Source organism: Lissotriton helveticus, chromosome 5_1 (genome assembly GCF_964261635.1).
Source record: "Lissotriton helveticus chromosome 5_1, aLisHel1.1, whole genome shotgun sequence".
NCBI classification, from domain to species: domain Eukaryota; kingdom Metazoa; phylum Chordata; class Amphibia; order Caudata; family Salamandridae; genus Lissotriton; species Lissotriton helveticus.
In genome coordinates, this window is record NC_136065.1 from 339,024,927 (window position 1) to 339,045,886 (window position 20,960).

The 20,960-nt window shown below is 49.9% G+C and overlaps 1 protein-coding gene across 1 annotated transcript in view; it reads right to left on the bottom strand.

Annotated features, from left to right (window-relative positions):
- NADK (NAD kinase) overlaps nucleotides 1-19,701 on the bottom strand; it is a 412,984-nt gene extending 393,283 nt beyond the window's left edge. The window contains exon 1 of the mRNA XM_078642447.1: nucleotides 19,458-19,701. The gene's annotated coding sequence lies outside the window, so the exon portion shown is untranslated. The remainder of the gene's footprint in view (nucleotides 1-19,457) is intronic.
- Nucleotides 19,702-20,960: the final 1,259 nt, after the last annotated feature.

The following is a 20,960-nucleotide window of genomic DNA, read 5'->3' on the forward strand; positions in this document are numbered from 1 at the left end:
CCAGCTGTTGTAGCTCCTAGGGCCTAGCACACCCTAAACTACAACTCTAGCAAGGGATCAGTAGGCAAACATATAGTGTAGGTAAGTGCACCACTTACACCTCACTAGAAAAGCATGTCTACCCAGGGAGAATCTACTGAGACTCCCCTGGTCAGTGTTGACCCTCCACAGGTCACTTCAAGATATGCAGCTCTCAGTTTCCAGGAGATGAGACAAATCTGTACCTCCAGGAAACTGAAGCAGGGGTCTAACCCCACCATTTCCTTCCTGATAGGTCTCTTAGAGACATATGATGCCAGAAAGATTTCTCAGTTACATGAGAATATGCCAGCCTTAGAGGGAACCTCTGGGGATCCAGACCTCCCCAACACTGCTACTGCAGTTGAGGAGGAGGATCAAGAGGAACTCTCTGGGGATGAGGTAGACAAAGGTCTTGAGGTAGTCAGAAGGCTAACCAGGGCCAACTTAGACTTACTTGGGCTAGGATCTGGGGGACCCCCAGTACTAACTCTAAGTGGGCCTAACCTTGGAGTTAGGAGAGATAGATCTCTTTCTAGGGACTCCATTAGATCTCTGCACTCTAATGCCTCTTCTCAGGGGAGAAGGAACTCTCCCCAGAGGAGATTGACTTCCCCTCAGAGAAGAGAGCATGAAGCAAGGATGAGACAAGCTAGACTGAGGATTGAAAGGGAAGAACTTGCCCTGGCCAAAGAAAAGCTTGCATTTGCTAGAGAGCAGCAGATGAGTGGGTTAGCTCCCACTGGTGGCAGCAATCTCCCAAGAGAAAAAGAGAAGGGTTTAGATACTAAACACCCGACTAAGATAGTGCCCCCCTTTAAACAAGGGGATGACATCCAGAAATGGATGGCTGCTTTGGAGAGGGCCTGCACTGTGCAGTGCATTCCCCAGAGTCAGTGGGCAGCTATACTGTGGCTCTCCTTTGATGGTAAAGGTAGAGATAAGCTCCTCACTACAAGAGTGGAGGATGCTAATGATTACCAGGTCCTGAAAAATGCACTGGTTGATGGGTTTGGCTTAACCACTGAGCAGTACAGGTTGCTGTTCAGAGACACCCAGAAAACTCAGTCTCAGGACTGGTCTGACTTTGTTGATTGTGCCACTAAGGCTTTGGAAGGCTGGCTACTGGGTAGCAAGGTTACTGACTTCACAGGATTGTATAATCTTATTATGAGAGAGCAAGTCTTAAATAATTGTCAGAACCAGTTATTACACCAGCACCTGGTAGACTCTGATCTGACCTCTCCACAAGAATTGGGTAAGAGGGCAGACAAATGGGTCAGAACCAGGATTAGGCCCAAGAACCAAGGTGGTGACCAGAAAAAGGAATCAACCAAGCCTCAAGAGAAGGGTGGGAATAAATCTCAAGATCAAACCACATCAGGACCCCAAAAATCCTCTGAGGGGGGTGGGTCCCAGAATCCTTCTAATAACCAGAAGAAACCTTATTGTTATCCCTGTAAACAGGTGGGTCATTTGAAAACTGACAGCAGTTGCCCAAAGAATAACAATAAGGAAAACATACCCCCAAGTAACATTCCCAAACCTCCTGTTACTACTAGTAGTAATCCCCCAGGTGGTGGGAGTGCCCCCAAGAATTTGGGTGCATTTACCTTGGGAGTTCCTGGGGACTCTGGCCTAACCAGGTCCCCTGACTTAGATACTCTTGTCTGTGAGACTGGCATGGGGTTTGCCAACTTCACAACTTGTCCCAACACTTTGGGCAAGTACAGACAGGAGCCCCTCATCAATGGTATAAAAGTAGAGGCCTATAGAGATACAGGGGCTAGCATCACTATGGTGACTGAGAGTCTAGTCCCCTCAAGGCAACTTTTACCTGGTGCCACATACCAGGTGACCAATATTGATGGAGTACAGAGAGATCATCCCATGGCAGTGGTCAATCTCAGCTGGGGAGGTGTCACTGGCCACAAGAGAGTGGCAGTGTCACCAAACTTGCCTGTAGATTGCCTACTGGGGAATGATTTAGAGCTCTCAGCCTGGGCTGAAGTAGAGCAAGAAACCCATTTTAGAATGGTAAACATCCATGGTAAGGTTAGTGGGGCAGTGATAGCCACAGCCCCAGTCCAAGATGTCCTCCCTGAACAGGTCAGGAGGGTTGTGCCAGTCACAACCCAATCTCAGACAACTTCCTTCCCAGAACAGGTTGTCAAGGCTGTCATGGTAACAGCCCACACCCAAACTGAGCCCCCTCCTGAAAAGGTTGGGAGAGTTGTGATGGCCACAGCTCAAACTCAGACAGATGATAGTGTTGTGAAGCCTGAAACTATGGATCACTCCACTCAGACAGAGAGCATTGAGGAGGAAGAGAAATCTCCCTCCCACCAGACTTTAGGAAAAGATCAGCCTCCTCAGGGAACTGATCTGACCCCTTGTGAAGAAACTGCCACAGAGGTAGTCAGGCCTAGCCTGGCAGAACCCCTGATGTCAGTGGACCCTTCCAAGATGGGACCCAGTCTGGAGCAGGTAACCTGCCCCTCTCTACCCTGCCTCAGTCAGCCCAGGGCTGTAGAGGTCAGGGAGGCCAGTGGTGGACCCCAAAGGGCCCCCTGTCCAAAAGAATTCCCCAATCAGCAGATTAAGGGCACTGAAGCTAGTAGTCCTAGCCAAGTGAAAATAAAACACACTCCTGAGGGATCCCCCTTAAAATTAGTTAGGGACCTCCCCCAGATGGACACTGCTGGGCACAGCCAAACTTGGGACCTGAGGGCCCCAGACCTGACCTGTCCCTCCAGTAAGCCAAACAGAGGGACCCAACCTCCAGCTGTAGGTAGCCAGAGGTTGACCCTGAGAGCCCAAAACAACTCAGTCTTGGAAAGAAAGGCCTCTTTGGTGAATGATGATTGGAGGAAGCTGAGCCCAAAATTAGTGGAGCCTCACTTCAGTACTCCATCTCAGCACCAGCCTTTTTCTTTGACAAAACACCCCACAGGTAGAGATTCCCTATGGTGGAGACCCTCAGACACCCTTAGGGTGAGGGATTGCTTAGTGGACCATGAGATAGGGGGTAACCATGCCAGTGCTGGTACTTCCTTATATGACCACTCAGGCAATATAGGCTTACCTGGCAAGGATAGCCTTATCTCCTTTCGTTTGGGGGGGGGGGGTTATGTAGGAAGGTAGATCCCTGACTATGGTTGCCCCCAACTTTTTTGCCTGGTGTTTTGCTGGTTTTCTGACTTAGTTGACCTGGGGCCCTGCTATTCAGGACCCCAGGCCTACTGCTCTCTCTGTAAAATGGATTCCATGTACCCTAGGTACATATCTAATTGGATACTGAGTCACCTTATCAGTCCCTGTACAGTGTACCTTAGGTACCCAGGGCATAGGTGCACTCAGGGCCTACCAGGGGCTGCAGCATGTATTATGCCACCCCTGGATGGCTATCCAAATCTGACACAACTGGCTGCTTGACAGCTGGGGCAAGGTGGTGTAATCACCCTTTGCTTTAGATATAGTATACCTATATCTAACCCTAAATGGACACACAGATCTCCTATCAGTCACTCCTATGGCAGGCCTTAACAATCCTGAAGGCAGAGTGCTTGGAATCGTGTGAGATGGTGCTATGGCATGAGCTGAGCCTGTCTGCGGCTTTCGGGATCTATCCCTTAGCCGTTTCCATGATATCGCATACCATATACTCTTAAGTGCATTATAATCCTCGCGGTTATATGCCAACTCTGGTATCGCTTTATCAAAACATGTCGAGTAAGGTGTCATACGAATTGGAATACTAACCCCTCGCCAATTCTGGCGACGGGGTTAGCATTCCACCCTTCTAGAGGGACACGACATGTATGTAACCCCTAACCCCGGTTAAAGTCAGACAGAGCCTTAGCATCCACAAAATGGATGCTGCCACCGAGACACAAGTCTGCCCTCCTGCTGCTGGGAGTCCTCCCAGAGCAGGAGGCAAGGACAAAGGGTTTCCTGCCAGGGGCGGTGCCAGCACCGTCCCAGACAGGGTTTTGTGTATTCCAGGTAGGCAGGGCTACAGAGGAAGGTGACTGCAAGTGGCACCCCGGTGCTCACTGTGCATAGGCCGGCTGAAACCAGTTCCAGGGGCACTCCAGCCCCTGGCCTGGGGAAAGCCCGCCAAAGGAGAGGGGTGTAACCACCCCCCTCCTGGTCCCACCCATAGGGCAGGACTTAGTCGCGTGCCAGCCCCCTTTTCCCAGATAAAGGTAGGAGCAGGCCCCCTTCCAAATTAGATCATCTTTGAATCCTGAAACTACTTTCTGCGAAAGGAACTCAAGACTTCTTCCCAAGATTCTCCCTTGTGACTAAGGAGTAGTCACCCTGCATCCGCAGGCACCATCTTAAGAACACTGCGGTCTGCTGCAAGTCCTTCCTCCGGAATCCGACTGCCCAGCTCGACGAGAACCGGCTTCCCTGGCACCCCTGACCTCTACCCACCTCTACAGCTAAGCTGAGAACCGTGGGTGCGACGAGACCTCGAGGGACCGGCCATCTTCAAGACTGCACGACTTCTTTCCAGCACGACCGCCGAGGATTCCCCTGGTGAGTGCTTTGGGGTCCGAGAAGCCCCGACCCTGAGCAGCTCCAGCACCGAAGTTCAGCCTCCCAGCATCTCCACGATCTGCGTGGGGACCTTCTGCTTTTTGCTGCTCACCGCGTTGTTTGGCTACTAGCCCGCTGGCTTGTGGCCTTCTTAACGACGCCCGACGACGTCACTGCTGCTGGTCTGGTTGCTCCAGACTGGCCCTTGCTCCCTTCCAGAAGAGGAGCACCCCGGACCCTCCTGGTCCACTCCAGACGCCATTTTAGGTCCACCGCGTGGGCTTGAATTTGCCAAGACTTGTTGCCCCAATCCTGGGTCCAGCGACGTCGACAGCATCATCCATCGTGGGACAGCTCGTACCTCCATCCTGGTCGCCGACAACGCCTCCTGGTCCGTGAGACTGCAGAGCACAGCGTCGCCCACTCACCTAGTCGAGGTGACTACCATCCGGTGCCCTCCTGGTGCCCCCTGACTACTGGCTAGTAGTCACGAACTTGGTCCCCTCTGCTTTCAGGTGTCATCCATCTTCGATCCAGGCTTGGATCACTCGAACAATCTTCACTGGTCGCCTGCCAGCAACTCCTTTCCTTCAGGCTCCTGGTTCGTCAACGAAGAATCCCGACGTCTTTTCAGACCTATGCAGCTGCAGCCCCTGGGCTAGGTAACTTCGGCATTTCGGTGCCCCAGCATAGCCTCACTATCCAAGGGTCCAGATCCACTTCCGTTTTTGACCTACCTAGTCGGGTTCGCCCGAGAACACTAACTTTGTGAATACTAGCTTCCATAGGCTTTTTCCCGCCTTACGCGTGAGAGTTCCCACTCTGCACGTGGTGTCCCTAGGCCTCCTGCTCCTAACCTGAGTGTTCAGTATTGTAGGCCTAGCGTTTCTAAAGCCTCTGAGAATCGTTACTTACCTGCTAGTAATTCGCATTCCACTTTTGTAGTATATGGTTTTTTGTGCCCCTCGGGCATTTGTGTAAATTGTGCGACTTAAAGTATTTTCGTAAGAGTTTTGTTGTGTGCCTCGCACCCTGTCCTCATAAAGAGTACAGGGTTGTTGTGATTCTAATAAATACATTGTTTATTTTCATAACACTTGTGTGGTGTCCTTTCACTGGGTGTTCAAGGGGTAATGTGATGGTAAAACAGCTGGCTTAACACGCCCTCTAGAGTCTTAGCCTTAGACTGCTCGTATCCATGCTACTAGGATAGCTGGTCTATAAGGTTGACTTACAACCAATCATCAATAAGGGTTGTTGGACTGATATATAGTGATCACTAGAATAGTGAGCACTGCACATCAGGCCAACTTCTCACACACTTTCAAAGATGTTTCTAGACTTAAGCAGTTTTTAGTGCCTCTGTTCCCTGTCTGTGATCGTTTTTAGTGCCTCTGTTCCCTGGTTGTGATCGTTTTTAGTGCCTCTGTTCCCTGGTTGTGATCGTTTTTAGTGCCTCTGTTCCCTGGTTGTGATCGTTTTTAGTGCCTCTGTTCCCTGCTTGTGATCGTTTTCTTGCCTCTGTTCCCTGCTTGTGATCGTTCTTTCTTGCCTCTGTTCCCTGGTTGTGCTAATTTTTTCTTGCCTCTGTTCCCTGGTTGTGCTTGCTTTTCTTGCCTCTATTCCCTGGTTGTGCATGCTTTTCTAGACTCTGATCCCTGGTTGTGCTCGCTTTTCTTGCCTCTGTTCCCTGGTTGTGCTCGCTTTTCTTGCCTCTGTTCCCTGGTTCTGATATTTTTTTCTTGCCTCTGTTCCCTGGTTCTGATAATTTTTTCTTGCCTCTGTTCCTGGTTGTGCTCGCTTTTCTTGCCCCTATTCCCTGGTTGTGCATGCTTTTCTAGACTCTGATCCCTGGTTGTGCTCGCTTTTCTTGCCTCTGTTCCCTGGTTGTGCTCGCTTTTCTTGCCTCTGTTCCCTGGTTTTGCTCGCTTTTCTTGCCGCTGTTCCCTGGTTGTGATCGCTTTTCTTGCCTCTGTTCCCTGGTTCTGATATTTTTTTCTTGCCTCTGTTCCCTGGTTCTGATAATTTTTTCTTGCCTCTGTTCCCTGGTTGTGCTAATTTTTTCTTGCCTCTGTTCCCTGGTTGTGCTCGCTTTTCTTGCCTCTGTTCTCTGGTTGTGCTTGCTTTTCTTGCCTCTGCCCCCTAGTTGTGATCGCTTTTCTTGCCTCTGTTCCCTGGTTGTGCTCGCTTTTCTTGCCTCTGTTCTCTGGTTGTGCTTGCTTTTCTTGCCTCTGCCCCCTGGTTGTGATCGCTTTTCTTGCCTCTGTTCCCTGGTTGTGATCGCTTTTCTTGCCTCTGTTCCCTGGTTGTGCTCGCTTTTATTGCCTCTGCCCCCTGGTTGTGCTCACTTTTCTTGCCTCTGTTCTCTGGTTGTGCTCGCTTTTCTTGCCTCTGCCCCCTGGTTGTGATCGCTTTTCTTGTCTCTGTTCCCTGGTTGTGATCGCTTTTCTTGCCTTTGTTCCCTGGGGCATTACTGGGCAGAGATGGGCGTGTGACTGACCTGAACTGAGGGAAGCAACGGGTGAGCTCTGGGAGTTGGTGGGGGCCTCGAATAACCCATTTGTAAATAAGGAGAGTCCCCGGGTGAGGGTGAGTTGGTGAGGGCCTCGAATAACCATTTGTAAATAAGGAGGGTCCCCAGGGTGAGGTGTGTGTGTGTGTCTCTGTGTGTGTGTGTGTCTCTGTGGCTGTGTGTGGCTCTGTGTGTGTGGCTCTGTGTGTGGCTCTGTGTGTGTGTGTGTGTGGCTCTGTGTGTGTGTGTGTGTGGCTCTGTGTGTGTGTGGCTCTGTGTGTGCGTGTGGCTCTGTGTGTGCGTGTGGCTCTGTGTGTGCGTGTGGCTCTGTGTGTGTGGGGGCGTGTAGCTCTGTGTGTGTGGGTGCGTGTGGCTCTGTGTGTGTGGGTGGATGCAAATGCAATAGGTCTCGCATTTGCGAGAGATTAAGCTATTGGCATTGTAAATGACAATGCCATTTTTAGGTTGAGCCTGGAATTCGCATCCAAAGGATGCGTCCAGGTGGAGACTTATAGCTAGCTGACTCGGGGGAATGAAGGACAAGAAACTGCCACGAGCTTCTCTTCGGCTGGATTACACTGCGTGCACGCGCACCCACATTCACGCATGCGCACATCACAGCCACACGCATACACAGCCAAACGCATACACAGGCACACCCCCCCGCCCCGCCCCCGCCCCCGCACACACACACACACACTAGCGCACCTACACGCACACACAGAGACCCCCCACACACACACCAGCGCACCTACACTCACGCACACATACAAAGACCCCCCTCCCCCCGCCGCCGCCGCCGCCATCGCACACACACACACACTGCATACACACACGCTCACACACAGGTGCCAAGCCCCACTTACCGCCTCAGCCGCCTCTCCTGACTTCTGCTGCCATCCACTCTGTGGGCGTGGGCTTCTCGCAAAGTCGGAAGTCCCGCCCCACGACTGCCGTGAGCGTGCACATCCCAAGACCGGAAGTTCGGGAGAGTGCACGCTCACAGCTTGTTTTTAACACGCCGCGAATCCCCTTTCTGTGTCTCACACCTGCTGCCACGAACCAACAACATGGCTCTAACCTTACAGATGCTCTACTACAAAAAAGATAACAAAACATACTGCAAGTATATCATTATTAAACGAGAAACATGCAGACCTGTTGTGTTGGAAACAGGAAAGAGGATAGATACATCCTACCAGTACCAGTTGCCGGGCCGTCCAGAATCACAAACTCTGAACTAATGGCTGGTATTACTCAGAACCTGTGGCAGCTCTCCCTGGGAGGCTGGGTGGGGCATCGTGATCAGTAAGCCTACATACAATGAGTCATGGCTTCGCCCCGGCTCGCCTGCCTTTTGCGTCACGCTGACACTTGCGCAACTGATCCGGGAAGAGACCTTTCTAAATAAATGCGAAACGAGTCACTGGGCGGCATCCGCCCATTGCGCGGCCTGTGACTCGATATTATTTCCAAATTAAAGGCGGGGGTCCGGCGTTCGTCCCGAGCCCTGAAAACTCCCACCAGAATGCTGCCAAGAGCGAGCCATTCGGGTAACTATAAACACTTCTCTTCTGTCGTCCTCCTTGGAAGCCGAATTTGCTGTACGCACTTGAGCACGACTGACTCGCTTCTGTTATCGACCTCAGAAGCATGAAAATTAGTCTCACCTGGACCCGAGCACGCAGCTGCAGATGAATTAATCACTGTTCAAGGTTACGGAGATTGAACACTGCAAATTAAAAGGTTGAAGGATGCGCAAGTGCAACTCCCAGAAAAATCAAACCCCGCCACCTGATAGGTGGGCATGGAGGTGATACATGGACCTGGTCAGGTGCTGAGAATAAAAGTGGCCTTCCCCCGTCTAAAACAGAACCTTGGGCGATTTCACCTTGTGCCTTGTTCTCCAATCCTCACCCACCCTACACTTACTCTCTGTATCTCAGTCTCGCCGGTTCTTTTTATTTCCCCTTACCTCTGCCTCAAGTGAAGTACTCTGGTACCCAAGGATGACTAGCAAACAATATTATTCACAACGTTGCTTACTATTCAGCAACATTGGACAGTTTGCAAATCATCTTTATACAACAATTCAGAGTTTGATAAATTAATGCAACACATTGTAATATACAATGCCAATAGCTCAAACTTTAATGCTGCGAGACCTATTGCATTGTAAATGCTTGTTTTATATGTTTTAAAAACAAAAATAACGTCATGAGCAATGCCAATAGCTCTAACTTTAACATTGCATTGTAAATGCATGTTCTCCCTATGTCTTCCTCACCTTTGTCTGTCTCCCAGGTGTTCATGTTTTCTCCTGTTCGTGACCTCCCAGTGGCTGAGTCTTTCAAGTGTCTGTGTTTCACCAGAGCACATTTTCCCCATGTCTGTTTCCCAGTGGAGAATTCTCCTTGTCTTGCCATGCTTGAATTTCCTCTGGTCTGTTTTTCCCAGGCCCTGGTTTTCCACTTCTTCAGAATCCTGAAGTTACTCAGTTACATTTGTTAGTACCTCATCCACTGCAGGTGGCGTTTAGTTGCATACTAAATTTGTAGTCCTTCTTATGCATTTATTAAACTAGAACTACAAGTCCCAGGTTTCAAAGAAAATGACTGGACTGTAGGAGCTGCTCACACCTGGACCTGGGAGACAAGAGAGCGCTTTGTCCTCCTCCTCGCTCGCTCCCACCCTCCCGTGGCCATGTGTCACCACGGTCCATGCTTTTTTGCATGCTTGTGTTTTTCACCTGTGGCTGTGTGTCTATTTCGCAAGTGCCAAAATCCCCCCCGTGCCTGTTTCATCATTGTGTCCTACTCCCGAGGGAGTTTTGCCGTGCACGGTGCATGTTCCCTTCACCGTCCTCTGACCAGTGATAGAAGTGGGCGGGGACGGAAGGGCACGGCGTGCCCCTACTTCTAAAAATTCTTTCAGTCCGTTCCCCTACTTCTTACTTTCCACAAAGCATCCCGGGACGGCAAAAATACTCCTAAATAACAAGCATTGAAAATGCAATAGGTCTCGCAATAGAAGAGTTTGACATTTTTCGTTTTGCATATAGATGAGTGGCGTTGCGTGGATGAGTGGCGTTGCGTGGATGAGTGGCGTTGCGTGGGTGAGTGGCGTTGCGTGGGTGAGTGGCGTTGCGTGGGTGAGTGGCGTTGCGTGGGTGAGCGGCGTTGCGTGGGTGAGCGGCGTTGCGTGGCTGAGCGGCGTTGCGTGGCTGAGCGGCGTTGCGTGGCTGAGCGGCGTTGCGTGGCTGAGCGGCGTTGCGTGGCTGAGCGGCGTTGCGTGGCTGAGCGGCGTTGCGTGGCTGAGTGGCGTTGCGTGGCTGAGTGGCGTTGCGTGGGTGAGTGGCGTTGCGTGTGTGAGTGGCGTTGCGTGTGTGAGTGGCGTTGCGTGTGTGAGTGGCGTTGCGTGTGTGAGTGGCGTTGCGTGTGTGAGTGGCGTTGCGTGTGTGAGTGGCGTTGCGTGTGTGTGTGGCGTTGCGTGTGTGTGTGGCGTTGCGTGGGTGAGTGGCGTTGCGTGGGTGAGTGGCGTTGCGTGGGTGAGTGGCGTTGCGTGGGTGAGTGGCGTTGCGTGGGTGAGTGGCGTTGCGTGGGTGAGTGGCGTTGCGTGGGTGAGTGGCGTTGCGTGGTTGAGTGGCGTTGCGTGTGTGAGTGGCGTTGCGTGTGTGAGTGGCGTTGCGTGTGTGAGTGGCGTTGCGTGTGTGAGTGGCGTTGCGTGTGTGTGTGGCGTTGCGTGTGTGTGTGGCGTTGCGTGTGTGTGTGGCGTTGCGTGTGTGAGTGGCGTTGCGTGGCTGAGTGGCGTTGCGTGGCTGAGTGGCGTTGCGTGGCTGAGTGGCGTTGCGTGGCTGAGTGGCGTTGCGTGGCTGAGTGGCGTTGCGTGGTTGAGTGGCGTTGCGTGGTTGAGTGGCGTTGCGTGTGTGAGTGGCGTTGCGTGTGTGAGTGGCGTTGCGTGGTTGAGTGGCGTTGCATGTGTGAGTGGCGTTGCATGTGTGAGTGGCGTTGCATGTGTGAGTGGCGTTGCATGTGTGTGTGGCGTTGCGTGTGTGTGTGGCGTTGCGTGTGTGTGTGGCGTTGCGTGTGTGTGTGGCGTTGCGTGTGTGTGTGGCGTTGCGTGTGTGGCGTTGCGTGTGTGAGTGGCGTTGCGTGTGTGAGTGGCGTTGCGTGTGTGAGTGGTGTTGCGTGGGTGAGTGGCGTTGCGTGGGTGAGTGGCGTTGCGTGGGTGAGTGGCGTTGCGTGGGTGAGTGGCGTTGCATGGGTGAGTGGCGTTGCGTGGGTGAGTGAATGGTTAGCTGTTGCTTATGCGACGTATAGCACTTAATACTAAAGTAGGCAGACCTTCTTAGCCTTTGTGAGAATAATAGCAAAATAAAAATAAAAACCAGATCAAGTCAAGGACGCAAACGGCACCATGCTATTGTTTATTTACTCAGATGATTTGCATAAAAATGTAACTTGTGAGCACGTTTCTCTAACTCTCCAATAATCCCATTACAACACTTTGTACAAATGAGATTGGGACTCATCCTTCCGAAGTCGAGAAAAATGTGCAACGCTGTGTTGAAGTTAATTTTTTTAATTAACAAAATGCAAATAATGTGGAGAGATTTCAAGTGATTCAGGAATGGGCGCCCTTGTAAAGAGAAAGTACGGCCGGCCTGGGCAGTGATAGGGGAGGAGGGAGGAGAAATGCGAGTCACGGCAGCAGCAGCCTTTGATGTGCCTGCCGGCCGGCCGTGAATAATTAGGGGGTGAGAAATGCGCTCGGAGGGCTGCCTTTGATGTGGTAATGCGAGGCAGGCAGGCAGGCGGCTGGTGGCATTGTGCACGCGCTTTTTAGGGCTTGCGCAAGCGCAATGACCTAAAAAGCACATGCACTTGAAGGAATCGCCAGTGGAATCGCCAGTGGATAAACACTGGATAAGCCCCTATAGAGCTTCGCCAGCTATGCGCTGAAGCGCATCAGCAGGCGAGCCCTAAAAACGAGAACTTTTTTTTTCCATCCCAATTCCAGGGGCTGCTCGCACTTCTCTGTGACTCCAGAGGCTGCAGCAGCCCCTCCCTGAGTGCTCTCAGCCTGAGGGCAGGCCCATTGTCATTCAGATTGAGGCCGATTAGCCCCTTTCGAATGACAATGCGCCTGCCCTTTGCCTACGTGCTGTAAAGCCACCGCCTTGGATACAGCACTTCATAAAAACAAAGTACATTACATTAAAAACCCACAGTGATGCAATCTGCAAAGCATGAACTTTTAGCTCAGTTCATCAGCGTGAAGCTGACATCTGTGAGGCTAGCTCAGTGGGTTAGGCACTGGTAGCAGAGTTTGAATTGGAAAACGGCAATCTAATTTGTGTGTTTGCATGTGTCTGCTTTAAAAATGGTACTATCAATTACGTTTTGTCACCTGTAAAACCAATATAGAATATTAGGAAACTTTTTAGTTTTCCCAGGCTATGCCTCCAGGCTCATCAGCACAAGGCTGCATTCATACATCCTTTCCATTGCTTGTTACCTCATTAAGAATACGGAAGTCGTCTGCTGTGAGTGTGTTTATGTCTGTCTTTGTTGCTCGTTGGACATGAGGCGTACAGGCTCTGGTGCACATCCCTTGTTTATGAGCGGCTGAAGGAAGGAGGCCCAGAGCACATGCAGACATGAAAGAAAACATGGCTGTTTACTGCAGCGAGGCCCAGCCTGAGAGGTGAAAATATGAGATTTGTCTTCATTGTAACGCAAGGGTGCTTGTTTTGGAATGGAAATGGTGGCTAGTAAATGACCTGTCCATATTTCTTCTGGCCAGTAAAACAATCAAACCTCTCTGACTTTAAATAAATGAGCACAGCGCATGTTTGTGTTGCAAAAATGTAGAAACAAGGTTTATTTATTTCTCCTTTTCTTTAAGTTCATAATTCTTCTAATTTAAAACGAGTGAGAAACATTAGGCTGTTTAAAAACAACTGCTTAACAATACAGCAGCTTTTTCCTGTAACTGTGCCTGGCCTCTAAGGTGTGGGGACAGAGGCCACACTGGCATCTTGGTACACTCTTTACCCATGACCACCCAACCTGGCCTCAGTGTGTATTCTTGCCACATGGTGGCTGTAGGAAACAGCCTTTGTGTACAGTGTGTTAAAGTGAAGTACACTATGTTGAGAGTGCTAGAGATCCCACGCTGGTGTGCACTTGCAGGCTGCAACTGCTTACAAATTAAAATACTGCAGCCAGTCAGTGCAGTGAGTGCAGCACGTCGCCACACACGCACGCACCACCTATAGTGGTGATGTGATGTGATGATGGTGGTGCGATGCGGATGCGCGGCGATGACGTACCCAGTTTGTGGGTCCCAGGGCCGTCAATCTTTAGCGCTACCAATGACAGCCCAGGGACTGCCCCCGCGCCTCGCAGTGCTCCTCTGACGCGTCGTGGCAGTCGCGCGCCAGCACCACGTCTGTGGGAGTAGACCCGGCAGCGCAGGGGAGTGCGTGCGATGGTGCGCTGCTAGAATAAGGATTAATGGTTGTCACCTTCCTTCTTTGATATCGCGAGCACCGTCCGTTGTATCCCCTTCAAATTTGGGACTGACTTGGGTCCGGAGGCCGAGGTGAGAGAGAGAAATATCATTTACAAATATGAATGAAGTTACTTAGAAATGTGGCAGTGCAGTGGCACACAATCAGATCACAATCGCATTACTCCCAGACAGTCCCCACCAAGGCCGGCCCAAGAAGACAGTCACAGTGTGGCTGGGGGGCACGCACCCTAAGCTTCACCTATCACTGTAGTAAGTTTAAGCTTTTTTTAATTCCCAAAATAGTCCAGGTACCATATCACACCAGTGCCCCGGGGCAGAATGGGTGTTAGAGCTCCCAGCAGCATTGCGTATGATAGGCACCGGTGCGTAATCATGATTGCTGTAGTGCACCTGTTGTGCCTCTTAGATCACTTTAGCAAGCAAAACCCCCCCACCATATGCTGTTCTTCACCATGCTATCCCAAGACAAAACGTTGGTGCCGCCTTTGAAAGTCGTACAACTCACATCATATCCAGGATGGTAACAGGCCTCCGCCTTCCAGAGATGCAGTTAGTTACAGACTCATAGATATGTAGGTGATCACCGATTCGGCAAGGCAATCCTGTCCTGGAACGTCCACTGCCACCTCTCTGGGTAGATTTACTTCCACAGAGTAGTACACCATCCGGTGTAATACTATGTGTGAGTAAACTGATTTGCACGTGTAAATTCACATTTTAAGACTCTCAAAAGTGAATCTGAACCTATGATACGTTGAACTTATAATCAAGGCATGAATCCATTTTGGCTTCATTTTTGTCTCAAGCAGGATGGGCAATGTAACAAATATATTTCGCTCCAGCCATTACAGCATAAACAGTTTTGCAAAGGGGGAAATGAAGGAAACCAATTTTTTATTACAAAATAAATGGAATGCATATTTTCCTTTCAAATAATTTCTTTCTGCAGAAGAGATAAAGGTAAAATTCATGCTTTATTAAAAAGATATGTTAAAAATGAGCTACCCAATAGATTTTGCGGTTTATTTTGCTGCTTAAATTTAAAAAAAGTGAATCAATTAAAATCGTATGAAACAGATTTTGCCTTCATTTTAGAGCATTCTGTCATATTAGAAAGTGTAAAACATTGTGTTCGCTTAATTTCATAATATACAAACAAGTAACGGAAATACATGTTCTCCTGGTGTAAATCCTGCTTGCTCTATTTCCAGATTTGCAAAAATACCTAAATTGGTGCACAATACATTTTCTCCACTATCAGCGCCACTGTGACGCTTAACGTAATTTGGAAATGTTTAGGAGCATTAACTTTGGACTGAATAGGGTTAGGAAAGAGAAAAAATAGATTTCTCAATAAAGTGTTGCACTGTTGGTCGAAATAACTAAGTCGTAGTTGGGTGGGCTCATCAGTGTGTGATGTGCTTGAAGAGATGCTTTAGAATATACAAACAATTGGAATTATAAAGTCTGTGTTTCTATAAGGTAAAGTGAACCTCAAAATGGGAAGTTTGGAAAAAGAAATGGACAACCACAGTTTGGGGCCTGCCAATAATACTTCATGTTCCCTTATAAATGGCAGGGCATTTGATGCTAATATTTAAGCATCCTCTTGAGGGACCAATTTTTCTCATTTATATTAGTCCTTATATTTCCCCATCTGTGTCCACTGGCGGATTCGGAGCGGAGGAGGTCCATGCGGTAAGTCGTGAGGGGGTGACACCCTGAGTTACCCGCACCGGATGACACCAACCCTAGTGACGCCACTGGTGTGCCTTTAAAACTAAACAGGGGCGTCGCGAACAGATGCTATAATTATTAATTATGTACGCCCTTTAAGTCAAAGTCTTGAGTAAACTTTTAGCTCAAATTTCACTTCTCATCAGCCCGGGCGTGCTGAGATGCCAACGAATGCATCAGTGTGAAAGGCTGTTTGAACTCTGAGGCAGAAGCTGCAGCACATTCGTAAGGAGTATTTCACTGCAAAATATACGTTATGTTTTTTACCACGCAATATGAAACCAATTGCCTTGAATAGACACCAATAGAAAGTAGGTTGCATCACTCACAAGCATAGATTACTGATGCTGTTTGTTAGTCATTTTAACTCCAGCTGCACTCAAATCCCTGATTTTTGTTGATGGCTGAGTAAAAGTGTTTCTGTCTGAAGTCAGTAGAGGGCTGTGTCTTACAGGAGCCAATCGGGCTACTAAATGTTGCATGCAGGCCTCGTGGGCCAGGGGGGGCGTGTGGAGGGCTGGGGTGGGGGGGGGATGGATGGGAGATTCGGGCAAACGTCTCAGCATGTATCACTAATTTGGGGTGTTATGCACGTACCACCAGGGATGGTATCAATGTTTAATTTGGTAGCTGTGCATGTTGAGGGGGATTTGGGTATGATAAACTGCACAAAAGAACATACACTTCACTGCTAAGCTCCTAATTGTCCCAAGGATTGTATATGAACAGCAGGGTCTGGAGCTGTGTAGTGGACTGGGCAGAAGGCTGTTTGCCAAAACGAATTTCAGCTGGTGTGAAATTTAACAGCATTGGGCCAGCGAGCCTAAAGCTACAGCTCTTGAGGTGGATGCTAGTAACTGAGTGGGCAGTCTGTACAGCAGTCTCACAGAACTGAGTTACTTCTTGGCAATATGTGAACTTTGCAGGAAAGGAGAGGTTACTGGGCAGGAGAGGCGACTGGGCAGGGGATGCGACTGGGCAGGGGAGGCGACGGGGCAGGAGAGGTGATGGGGCAGGAGAGGTGACGGGGCAGGAGAAGTGACAAAGCATTAGAAGTAATGGGTGCAGGAGCAATGATTAGGCTTGAGCAGGAGTGGAAACCGGGCAGGAGCAGTGAACGGTCCCTTTCTCTTCTGAGCCGGCAGGAGCAGTGAACGGGGCAGGAGCAATGAACGGGGCAGGAGCAGTGAACGGGGCAGGAGCAGTGAACGGGGCAGGAGCAGTGAACGGGGCAGGAGCAGTGAACGGTCCCTTTCTCTTCTGAGCCGGCAGGAGCAGTGAACGGGGCAGCAGCAGTGAACGGGGCCGGAGCAGTGAATGGGGCAGGAGCAGTGAACGGGGCAGGAGCAGTGAACGGGGCAGGAGCAGTGAACGGGGCAGGAGCAGTGAACCAGGCAGGAGCAGTGAACGGTCCCTTTCTCTTCTGAGCCGGCAAAAGCAGTGAACGGGGCAGGAGCAGTGAACGGGGCAGGAGCAGTGAACGGGGCAGGAGCGGGGAACGGACAGGAGCGGGGAACGTGGCAGGAGCGGGGAACGTGGCAGGAGCGGGGAACGGGGCAGGAGCAGTGAACGGGGCAGGAGCAGTGAACGGGGCAGGAGCAGTGAACGGGGCAGGAGCAGTGAACGGGGCAGGAGCAGTGAGCGGGGCAGGAGCAGTGAGCGGGGCAGGAGCAGTGAGCGGGGCAGGAGCGGTGAACGGGGCAGGAGCGGTGAACGGGGCAGGAGCGGTGAACGGGGCAGGAGCGGTGAACGGGGCAGGAGCGGTGAACGGGGCAGGAGCGGTGAACGGGGCAGGAGCGGTGAACGGGGCAGGAGCGGTGAACGGGGCAGGAGCGGTGAACGGGGCAGGAGCGGTGAACGGGGCAGGAGCAGTGAACGGGGCAGGAGCGGTGAACGGGGCAGGAGAAGTGACGGGACAGGAGAAGTGACGGGACAGGAGAAGTGAGAAGTGACGGGGCAGGAGAGGTGATCGGGTACAAGAAGTGACGGGCAGGCAACACGACAGGCAGGTGACATGACGGGCAGGAGAGGTGACGGAGCAGGAGAGGTGACGGGGCAGGAGAGGTGACGGGGCAGAAGCAGTGATTAGGCACTGGGAACGGACAGGAGCGGTGAACAGGGCAGGAGCGGGGAACAGGGCAGGAGCGGGGAACGGAAGTGAGCAGTGAACAGGGCAGGAGCAGTGAACAGGGCAGGAGCAGTGAACAGGGCAGGAGCAGTGAACAGGGCAGGAGCAGTGAACAGGGCAGGAGCAGTGAACAGGGCAGGAGCAGTGAACAAGGCAGGAGCAGTGAACAAGGCAGGAGCAGTGAACAGGGCAGGAGCAGTGAACAGGGCAGGAGCAGTGAACAGGGCAGGAGCAGTGAACAGGGCAGGAGCAGTGAACAGGGCAGGAGCAGTGAGGGGGCAGGGGAATTGACGAAGCCGCAGTGTTGATCGAGCAGGAGTACTGACTGGACAGGAGTAGTGAAAGGACAGGAGCAGGCGTTTCCCAGGGCGACTGGAAGGGTAGGGGGCCAGTTTAGTTTGGGGGGACCGGTCTTGTATAAGTGCAGGAGTTTTAAAAACACTGCAAATTTCTTTGTATATTAAGCAGGTTTTGGTCAACAATACAAGTGCCAAGATAACTTTGGTGATCAATGTACCTGCTGGAGAGAGATGGGAGCATGTTTTGTCTGGTGGCTGTTTGCCTCATCTAAGGTAGTGCAGAGGGGTAATATGCCTCCTGCAAAGGACATGTACCATGCATATCAAAGAGAAATATGTTATGTGCATAGTTCAGGGGGTACTGCTTTGTTTTCACTTCCCAAATGAAAGGACACTTGAATACATATGGCCTGGCAGTTCGGGCTGGACTGTTCACATTGGGCGCAGGATCAAGACTGATTTGCATATGGCTGGGTCCAAACTGAAATGGCATGGTGAGCAAAAAACTATGGATTTAAGCCCAGATCTCTGAACTGGGGTGAATGTATGACATCGTTCCTCATTCTGTTCATCAATTGTTCTTTTTGCATTTGTCACCCCGAGTGGGACAGGTATGGTCAGACATGAGTCCCGTGCTCTCCCTGCCACTTGAATCAAGCTATCCGGGCTGATGAGGGCTGAAAGCCCGAAACCGGTCCTAGGATGCTTGTTTCCCGTCCAGGGAGGACCCTGTTCCCATTGGGTGCAGGATCAAGACTGATTTGCATATGGCTGGGTCCAAACTGGAATGGCATGGTGAGCAAAGAAACAATGGATTTAGGCCCCGATCTCTGTACTGGGATGAATGTATGGTATTTTTCTGCATTCAGTTGTTCTTTTTGCTATATTATGATTGAGCAGCTAGCTGGCTGACATGAATATGAAGGAGCCTTTGTGGGTTTCCTTGAGTCTAGATTCTCCTGAAGAGTCCCTTTCTCTTCTGAGCCCTGCTTAACACATGTGTACAGGAGGAGCCCTGTATTCATGACCTCAATGTTTGAGACAAAAAATAATCATGGATTTCTGAACAATGAGAGTAAAAGCATTAAGGTAACATGTTGTTCTGGCTTATATTTCACACGCTTAACATAAACTTGTATTCCTTATGAGTGTTTGCTTTTTCCTGAATTAAACCTCAAATAAACATGTTTATCCATTGTTTAATTAAATAACGTTATAAGCTGTAACTGGTCAGTGAAATGCTAAACGTACAAAAAATGTGTATGTTTTGCTATTTCTAGCCACACCCCTGACTCCGCCCACTGATTCAATCTTCAGTTATTCCCGCCCCCTGATTCTCCACCCACAGTTCCCCTACTTTTTTTTTCCCCACTTCGACCACTGCCTCTGACACGGTTTATATTTCCCATATATGTCTCACCAGTATCCACTGTTTAGGGAATTCCTGTTGACTCGTGCTACATCTCTCCCCAGGCACCCTACTGACCACGCCGCCAACCGCCCCTCCCCTTTCCTAACCCCCAGCGTTAAGCTGGCTGCGCACCCAGATTCGTCTGTTGCTGATCCATGGATGCAATTGCCCAGTATTAGGGTGCTGAGTAGTTGATTGTTTGGGGGAAAAGAAATGAAATAATATTTCGTATTTAAAAGACTCACAGAGACATTTCATTAATTCACTTACCTTCGTCAGGCCGAGCGTGGCGCGCAGTGATACCTGCAAACAAATGCCTGGTTTTGTGGCACAACAAAAATTGCAAAATGCCCTCTAACCACACTGTTGTCGATCCGCCTTCAGGTTTCCGCAGACAGGAAAAAAGCAACAGGGGCCCTTGCAAAATTTCCTACGAAGTTGGATAATTAGCGTCGACCTCACGAAAAGGCCTGGGTAAAGGAAGTGGAGGGCAGCCTATGACAGGATTATATGTGAACAAGTGTTTGTCAGTAATGAGTGGAGGGGGGGGGGGCATCTCCCACTATCTAAAGCCCTGGCTCACGACACCGGGGCAGGAATTACCCAACACCAAGACAGAGTTGTGAAAGGCACAGCACCAATAAACGCCCACGGCATCCTGGGCTCCAGGCCAATCATCCCTCTGCAATAAGCTGTCTGAGGAGTTTTAAGCCAATAAACAGTCTTGTCTGGATTCCACCAACCATCACCACCTCACAGGTAAGGAGGTACTCGCAGTGGCATTTTTTTTTTTTTTGCAAAAATATAAATCGATCCACCGGTCAAAATAACAAACACATAACAAAAGAATATCAATAAAAACAGGGAGAAGCGCCATATCTAACATATACTGGGTATCCTAACATCAGTACAAATTCATAGGTATCGAAACCAATATATGATCACAATTAATAAACACAATAAAAAGTAAAAAATCACATAGAAATACTAAGAGAGTACATAACACAGGTAAATGAAATGTGCTCCTTGTTTGTTACATATCTGTTTTACAACAAAATTTGTGGCAGAAAGTCCCGGCACCCCATACTCGAAGACCTCTGCCGAGTTTACAGATTATGTTTAAAAGTAGGCGTCAACGCATTTCGAGGGTTTAAAATTGTTTCAACATCTTTTTCAAGACAAACAGTTCGTACTCTCAAAGTTCTATAATTGGCTCGATGACAAGAATTTCAATATTCCCAGTGCCTTTTACAGAAATACTGTTAATACTCCCAGTACCCTTCAAATAATTGTAGAGTAAAGTGTATCCACTGGGCATCCATTCGATGGTTACAGCAGGTGTTTCTGAAAATATCAGAGGAGACAGTACACGTTCCAGGTGTCCTGTTCTTAACCACTAAACTAATAACTTGTCCCCGTTGTCAGGAAATCTTCTTGCGGGTTCACCTCGGTGAATCTGATTTACAATAAAATGAATTTATTTAAAAGAAGGAACCCCAGAGCTTTGTTTCGCTGGATAATTATTGTCCCTTTGATCGTCTCCGACCGGGCTCGTTTTATTGTTCACCCGTTCTTTTCGCCCCTCTCTTTGTATTTAGGGTTTACTCAAGGCGGTCGGCACGGCAGAATCTTGTCATCGTGGTATACTCGGACCGTGATAATAAAACTTCTCCCTGTTTTTACCAACATTCCCCCATCATGGTTTTTTCTAACCAATAAATCGATGTATATTTCTGCAATTTCGACTATTAATCACTCTCTAAGGGAGTAGTA